The 7,911-nt window shown below is 53.2% G+C and overlaps 1 pseudogene; it reads left to right on the forward strand.

Moving 5' to 3' along the window:
- The first annotated feature begins 592 nt into the window (after positions 1-592).
- Positions 593-7,516, forward strand: LOC119274441 (annotated as a pseudogene).
- Positions 7,517-7,911: the final 395 nt, after the last annotated feature.

The raw sequence follows: 7,911 nt of genomic DNA on the forward strand, positions 1-7,911 counted from the left end.
TAGGTTTTATCATTTGCATGCGTTTGTATGGATTTGAGAATTTAGTATGAGATGTTCGGATGCAGCTGTGTTAATTTGAGGAGTGCCTGGTCACTGTCCACGGACGCGCTCGAGCGTCTCCGCGGACGTTTGAGTGGTCGTATTCGTTACATGCGGCTGTATATGCTCTAACGAATGAAGATATATATAAAGAGGAAAAGATGAGAAGAAACGAGCATGGGAGAGAGGCGGGTGAAAAGATAAGGTTGGAAAGGGAAAGACGGATGGGCTCCACGGGCGACAGCAGTGTTGTCCGGGGTAGGCGGACGACGCGGATGAATTTTTGGCCGGGTGGATTGAAGTGGGACGTGCCAATGTGTGTGCACCGTCGAATGGTAAAGGCGGAACTTGCCAAAATTTTGTGTTTAGCTAACACCAAATAGCCGCAATGATTGGGCGTGAACGGACAATAGGTACAATCACTGCATGCGCGTGATCCATCATCCCCAATCACGGGGGCAGGCTATCCGATCTACAGCTAGATCAGATCTTGGGATACGAATCTACGTGCATGTTGTTGGATAAATTAATTCACTCCTCCTCCCCTATTTCACCCCCAATGCATGCTGTTGGATAAATAATCCCAAGGAGAAAACACAGGGGCAAAGCAATGAAGGCGAGCGGCACGGCTGAGGCTCCCCGGCCACCGCACGTGGCGATGCTGGTGACGCCCGGGATGGGCCACCTGGTCCCGCTCGCGGAGCTTGCCAAGCGCCTGGCCGCGCGGCACGGCGTCACGGCCACGCTCATCACCTTCGCGTCCACGGCGTCGGCTACGCAGCGGTCCTTCCTCGCCTCCCTCCCGGCCGCCATCTCCTCCATGTCCCTTCCGCCCGTCGACCTCTCCGACCTGCCACCCGGCGCCACCATCGAGACGCTCATGTCCGAGGAGTGCGCCCGCTGTTGGAAATAATCACGATTAGGTAAGTATAGTCCGGCACGGACTTGTAGCAGTAACCGAGTCGTACATGTACTAGGTAGAATATTGGTAATATAAATACCAGTGCGTGTATCCCCTATAACATCAGATCAAATCAAAGCAATAAAGTGCAAAGGCTCGACACGAGCCTCTTGGCCAACTCGGCGAGTCTGCGTATTGTGTTTCCGACGAACTTGGTCTACGATAGCTAGCTAGACACGAGAATCCATCCACCAGGGTGCTTGCCTGCTTGTGTACCGCTGTACGTGCACGTCTCCGTCGAAGCAGCCGGAAGCAATCGGCTGTAGCTTGTACGTCGCTGCGTATTGTCGGAAAGTAGTCGACAACAGCGTCATCAAGGTCGGGACTGGGCCAACAATTGGTATCTAGAGCAAGGTTGATCTTCTAGTAACGGAAGGTCATGACGGGCAAGGAGATCGTGGAATCGTCCGGAGCGGCTAAAGTACTTGCCGTACCCGGTACGTCATACCCACGGTTTGATCGCGAGAACTTCGGGGTCTGGAAGGCCCTCATGGAGTGTGGTCTCCGCGCCAACGAGCTATGGGACGTGGTCGATCCAGGAGGCGACACGTTCAAGGAGGGAGCCGAGCACCGGAAGGATCGGCAGGCGGCGTCGGCGATTTGTTCGGTGATGCCGATGGATGTCCTCCAGCACCTAATCGCCAAAGAAACGGCGAAGGAGGCGTGGGATACTTTGAAGCTCATGTTCGAGGGACACACCCGCGTCAAGCAAGCCAATCTCCAAACTCTCCTAAGGAACTACGAGACTTTGGTCATGGGAGACAATGAGTCCGTGGATGCGTTCGCTTCACGGGTGGCTACTCTCGTCAATCGGATCCGCGCGCTTGGTGAAAATCTTACGGAGACCTCGGTTGTCCGGCGGTTCTTGCGCGCAGCCCCTCCCCGGTACCTGCAAATTGTCACGGCGATCGAGCAGTGCGTCGATCTCGGGACTCTCTCCATCGACGATCTTGTCGGACGCTACAAGGCTCACGACGAGCGTATGCGGTACAGTCTCGGGGATGGGAGGAACGATGAGAATGTCATGCTCACACGGGCTCAGTGGCTGGCGCTGGACTCAAGGAGAGGAGGCAAGGGCTCTAGCAGCAACACTCGCCAAGATCGTGCGCCAAAAGAACAAAGTAAGAAGAACGCCGGGGACGGCGCTCCGAAGAAGAAGAAGTTCGACAAGCGCAAGATCAAGTGTCACAACTGTGGCATCATGGGGCACTTCAAGTCGGAGTGCAAGAAACCACCGAAGGAGAAAGCTCTCATGGCCAAAGGAGGCGATGATGGAGACATGATGCTCATGGTCGAAGTATGCGAGCTAATGGATGAGGATAGTCCAGCTCCAAAGGTGCCGGCTACAGAGGTTGTCACGCTCTTAGAGGAGGCAGTTTATCTTCACGATAAGAAGAGGATGAACACATCGAGGCACGTGTGGTACCTCGACACGGGCGCTAGCAACCACATGACCGGCGACAAGGACCAGTTTTCTGAGCTCAGTGTTTCGGTGGGAGGCACGGTTCGATTCGGCGACGGACGGACCGTTGACATCGCAGGGCGAGGTACTGTCCTGTTTGAGTTGAAGAATGGCGGTCACAAGGTACTCACAGATGTGTACTATATTCCCAAGCTAAAGAGTAGCATCATAAGTCTTGGCCAGCTCGAGGAGCGTGCTTGCAAGATTGTGCTCGAAGATGGCTTTCTATGGGGGTATGATCGTCAGAGGATGTTGATTATGAAGGTGCAGAGGTCACCGAACAGGCTCTACGTCCTCAACTTGGATCGTGTGGATCCGGTATGTCTCCTGTCGAGCATGGACGACTCGGCATGGAAGTGGCACGCGCGCTACGGTCATCTAAATTTCCAGGCTCTTCGGCAACTTGGACAAAAGGAGATGGTACATGGTCTACCGTGCATCAATCATGTCGACCAAGTGTGCGACGGTTGTCTCATTGGGAAACAAAGGCGAGCCCCGTTCCCAAGAGAGGGAAACTTTAGAGCGAGTAAAGCTCTTGAGTTGGTCCACGGAGACTTGTGCGGACCGATTACACCGGCCACCCTTGCCGGAAACAGATACTTCTTGCTTGTCGTCGACGACTTCAGCAGATTCATGTGGATCGTGTTGTTGAAGACGAAGGACCAAGCTTTGCAAGCCTTCAGGATAATAAAGATGGCGGCTGAAGTAGAATCTGAAGCCAAGTTGAAGGCCCTCCGTACCGATCGGGGAGGTGAGTTCAAGTCTCGTGCATTCACGGAATTTTGTGAAGCTCAAGGGATCAAGAGGTATCTTACGGCGCCATATTCACCGCAGCAAAACGGTGTTGTGGAACGGAGGAATCAAACCGTGGTGGCGATGGCACGAAGCATGTTGAAAAGTAAAGGCATGCCGGGCAAGTTTTGGGGTGAGGCGGTCAATACGGCCGTTTACTTGCTGAACCGGGCTCCAACCAAGAGTGTGGTTGGGATGACGCCGTACGAAGCATGGTACGGACACAAGCCCACGGTTGATCATCTTCGCACTTTCGGGTGCGTAGCGCATGTGAAGACAGTGACCGGGCATACTAGCAAATTGGCGGATCGGAGTACTCCAATGGTGTTGGTTGGCTATGAAAAAGGCACGAAGGCGTATCGTGCGTGCAACCCCTCAACCAATAAGGTAGTTGTGACGCGCGAGGTGGTCTTTGAAGAAGCAAGGTCATGGAATTGGAACTCCACCGAGCCGGTATACCCGTCTTCCGATGATATTTTCAACGTTGTTTACGATGATTATGAGCATGCAGACATTGGTGATCAACCGGAGATGTCGGCCGCGACAAACGGCGCGGACAGCGCGGCAGAAAATGGAGACGCGCCAATTACTCCCGCTGCGTCACACGCTCACGCGCGAGAAGGAACGGCAGGTGCGCCCGATGACACGCCAGGAGGCGCTGGGCGAAGCACAGCAGGAGGCTTTTCCCCTCAAAGCCCAGGTGGCTCGTCTACTAGGCTGGGAAGCCCACGTGGTGTGGAGGTTGGCTTTGCCAACCACGTGATGGTGAAGAAACACCAGTTGTGGCTGGTACGCCCACTGTACGTGCAGGAAAAGCACGACCAGCTACGTCTAATTCGTCCAGTGGACACGCGGCCAGCTCGGAAGAACCTCAGTCGCCAGAAATCGGAAGTGAGGCAGCTTCAGAGGATAGTTCTTCGTCTTCGAATGAACAGGAGACGAGGGAACATCCGCCGACACCAGTACGTCTTCGACCAGTGGTGGATTTATATCCAAAGGAAACACTTCCAAAAGTAAATCCGGTGAAAATTAAAAGAAAAGGACGACAGTGTCTACTTAGCGTCGAGGAACCGACGAAATTTGAAGATGCAAATACGGAGGAGTGTTGGCGTCGTGCTATGGATGAGGAGTTGGGATCGATCCGAGACAACAATACATGGGAGCTCGTGGATCCACCCAACGACCATAAAATCATAGGGCTCAAGTGGGTGTACAAGGTCAAGAAAGATGCCGAAGGAAACTTGGTGAAGCATAAGGCAAGGCTCGTAGCCAAAGGATACGTGCAAGAGCAAGGTGTAGACTTCGAGGAAGTGTTCGCTCCTGTCATAAGGATGGAATCGGTGAGGCTAGTTATAGCTCTCGCGGCTCAAGAATCTTGGAGGCTACATCACATGGATGTAAAATCCGCTTTTTTGAACGGGGAGTTAAAAGAAGAAGTGTATGTGAAGCAACCACCGGGTTACATCAAAAAGGGAGAGGAGCACAAGGTGTTGAAACTACACAAGGCATTGTACGGGCTATGCCAAGCTCCTCGGGCGTGGAATATCAAGCTTGATCGTACACTAGTTTCTCTTGGTTTTGAGAAAAGTCCACTGGAGCATGCTATGTACAAGCGAGATAAAGGCAAGGATCGTCTCCTAGTGGGCATCTATGTTGATGATCTCTTGATAACTGGAGCAGATGAGGAGGAGATTGCTAAATTCAAGCTACAAATGAAGGAGTTTTTCAAGATGAGTGATCTAGGGCTCTTGACTTACTATCTCGGGATCGAGGTACAGCAAAAGCCGGAGGGAATCACGTTATGCCAGGAGGCATATACAAAGAAGATTCTTGAAAGCTGTAGCATGGAGGACTGCAATCCAAGTCATGTTCCAATGGAGCCTCGACTTAAACTTAGCAAAAGGAGCCAAGCACCCGCGGTTGATGCAACGGACTATAGAAGTGTGGTCGGAAGCCTAAGGTATCTTGTGAATACACGACCAGACTTGGCCTATTCCGTTGGCGTAGTGAGTCGCTTCATGGAAGCACCCACGACAGAACATTGGGCAGCTGTGAAACAAATACTCAGGTACATCAAAGGGACAACTAACTTCGGTTGTGTCTATTTGAGAGAGAAGCGGAAGGAGATGGTGGAGCTACTTGGCTACAGTGATAGCGACTTGGCAGGAGATATTGACGACCGTAAAAGTACCTCGGGCGTGGCATATTTCTTGGGAAGAAGCATAGTGAGTTGGCTATCACAAAAGCAGAAGGTGGTCGCATTATCATCCTGTGAAGCGGAGTATATTGCAGCTGCAACCGCGGCAGGTCAAGGTGTGTGGCTAGAAAGGCTACTCGGTGACCTCACTGACAAGGAACCGGAAGGAGTGGTGCTTTACGTTGACAACAAGTCCACGATTACTCTATGTAAGAATCCAGTGCATCATGACAGAAGTAAGCACATTGATATAAGGTATCATTACATACGGGATTGCGTGGAAGAAGGCAAGATTGAAGTCAACTACATTTGCACCGACGATCAGCTTGCAGACATCCCGACCAAGTCTTTAGGGCGACAGAAGTTCACGGAGATGCGGAGAAGGATCGGCGTCCAAGCTGTAAAGTGAGGACATCGTGCTTAGGGGGTGATTGTTGGAAATAATCACGATTAGGTAAGTATAGTCCGGCACGGACTTGTAGCAGTAACCGAGTCGTACATGTACTAGGTAGAATATTGGTAATATAAATACCAGTGCGTGTATCCCCTGTAACATCAGATCAAATCATAGCAATAAAGTGCAAAGGCTGGACACGAGCCTCTTGGCCAACTCGGCGAGTCTGCGTATTGTGTTTCCGACGAACTTGGTCTACGATAGCTAGCTAGACACGAGAATCCATCCACCAGGGTGCTTGCCTGCTTGTGTACCGCTGTACGTGCACGTCTCCGTCGAAGCAGCCGGAAGCAATCGGCTTTAGCTTGTACGTCGCTGCGTATTGTCGGAAAGTACTCGACAACAGCGTCATCAAGGTCGGGACTGGGCCAACACCCGCTTGGTGCCGGCGCTGACGGGAGTTCTGTCGGGTCTCAGGGAGACGACGCGGCTGGTGGCCTACGTGGCCGACCTCTTCGGGGCGGACTCGTTCGACGCTGCCGTGGCCGCCGGCGTGCCCAGAAGGTACCTGTTCCATCCGGGGAACCTGCATGGGCTAACGTTCATCCTCCACCTCCCGGAGATCGATGTTTCCATGCCCGGTGAGTTCCGGCACCTCGCCGAGCCCGTCAGGCTGCCCGGCTGCGTTCCCATCCCAGGGCCGGACGTCATGTCGTCGTTCCAGGACAAGTCTGACCCCTGCTACCGGTGGATGGTGCACCACGCCAAGCGCTACCTAGAATCCGAGGCCATCCTGGTGAACTCCTTCGACGCCGTCGAGCCGGACGTCGCCAGGGTGCTCTCTCACCCAGAGCCCGGGCGCCCTCCAGTGTACAACATCGGTCCACTCATACGGGCCGACGCCGGCGAGGAGCCGCGCGCTGCGTGCCTGGACTGGCTCGACCGGCAGCCGCACAAGTCCGTCATCTTCGTCTCGTTTGGCTCCGGAGGCTCGCTGCCGACGGAGGAAATGCACGAGCTGGCGCTCGGGCTGGAGCTCAGCGGGCAGCGCTTCCTGTGGGTGGTGCGGAGCCCGAGCGACGAGGGGTCCGTGAACGCCAACTACTACGACGCCGAGAGCAAGAAGGACCCACTGGCCTACCTCCCGGACGTCGGCCTCCTGGTGCCGTCGTGGGTGCCGCAGACGGAGGTGCTCGCTCACGAGGCAACGGGAGGCTTCTTGGTGCACTGAGGGTGGAACTCGGTCCTGGAGAGCCTGGTGCACGGCGTGCCCATGGTCGCGTGGCCGCTCTTCGCCGAGCAGCGGCAGAACGCCGTGATGCTTTCAGAGGGTGTCAAGGCCGCCATGCGAGTGCCGGCGACGAAGAGGAAGGAGGAGATCGCTGCGGCAGTGAGGGAAGTGATGGCAGGCCAAGGCAAAGGCGCCCAGGTGAGAGCTAATGTGGCCGCGCTGCAGAAGGCGGCCATGGAAGCTCTTCTTGAGGGCGGTGCCGCCACGACCGCGCTGGATGAGGTGGTGCGCAAGTGGACACGCGAGTATTGCTAGGTGAAGAAACCTACCTATACATCTCGCTCCTTCTGTCTGTGTGCATCGTGATAATGATGTGTCTTCTTTTAAGAAATAAAAATAGGATGTGGGTAGGATTCATCTAGACGTGACATAACTATGTCACATCTATGCAAGGCACCACACAACATCAGCAAAAAAATAAATTAAAAAAAATTGCTTTGTGCAAATCTTGAAGCTCCTTATTATGTGATGAACTATTTAGATGTGACATCCTTAAAAAACATGTAGATGTGAATTAGTCATTGTGATAAAAATACCTCTCTTCTTCAACGTGGTTGGTTGTACCACATTTTTTAGAGTGGATTTTCAATTGTATATTTGTAAGGTCTATTTTGCATACACTATGTCAACATGGAAACAGTCAAGCGCCACATGAGCAGGTCAACACTGGTCTGGGCAAGTTAGGGCTCTCCATGAATAACTTGCACGGAGTATAGTTTTAGGACTAACTTGACACACCAAAATTAGGTATTAGACCTATGAGAGTGAATTGCAA

This window comes from Triticum dicoccoides, chromosome 3B, assembly GCF_002162155.2.
Source record: "Triticum dicoccoides isolate Atlit2015 ecotype Zavitan chromosome 3B, WEW_v2.0, whole genome shotgun sequence".
Lineage (NCBI taxonomy): Eukaryota > Viridiplantae > Streptophyta > Magnoliopsida > Poales > Poaceae > Triticum > Triticum dicoccoides.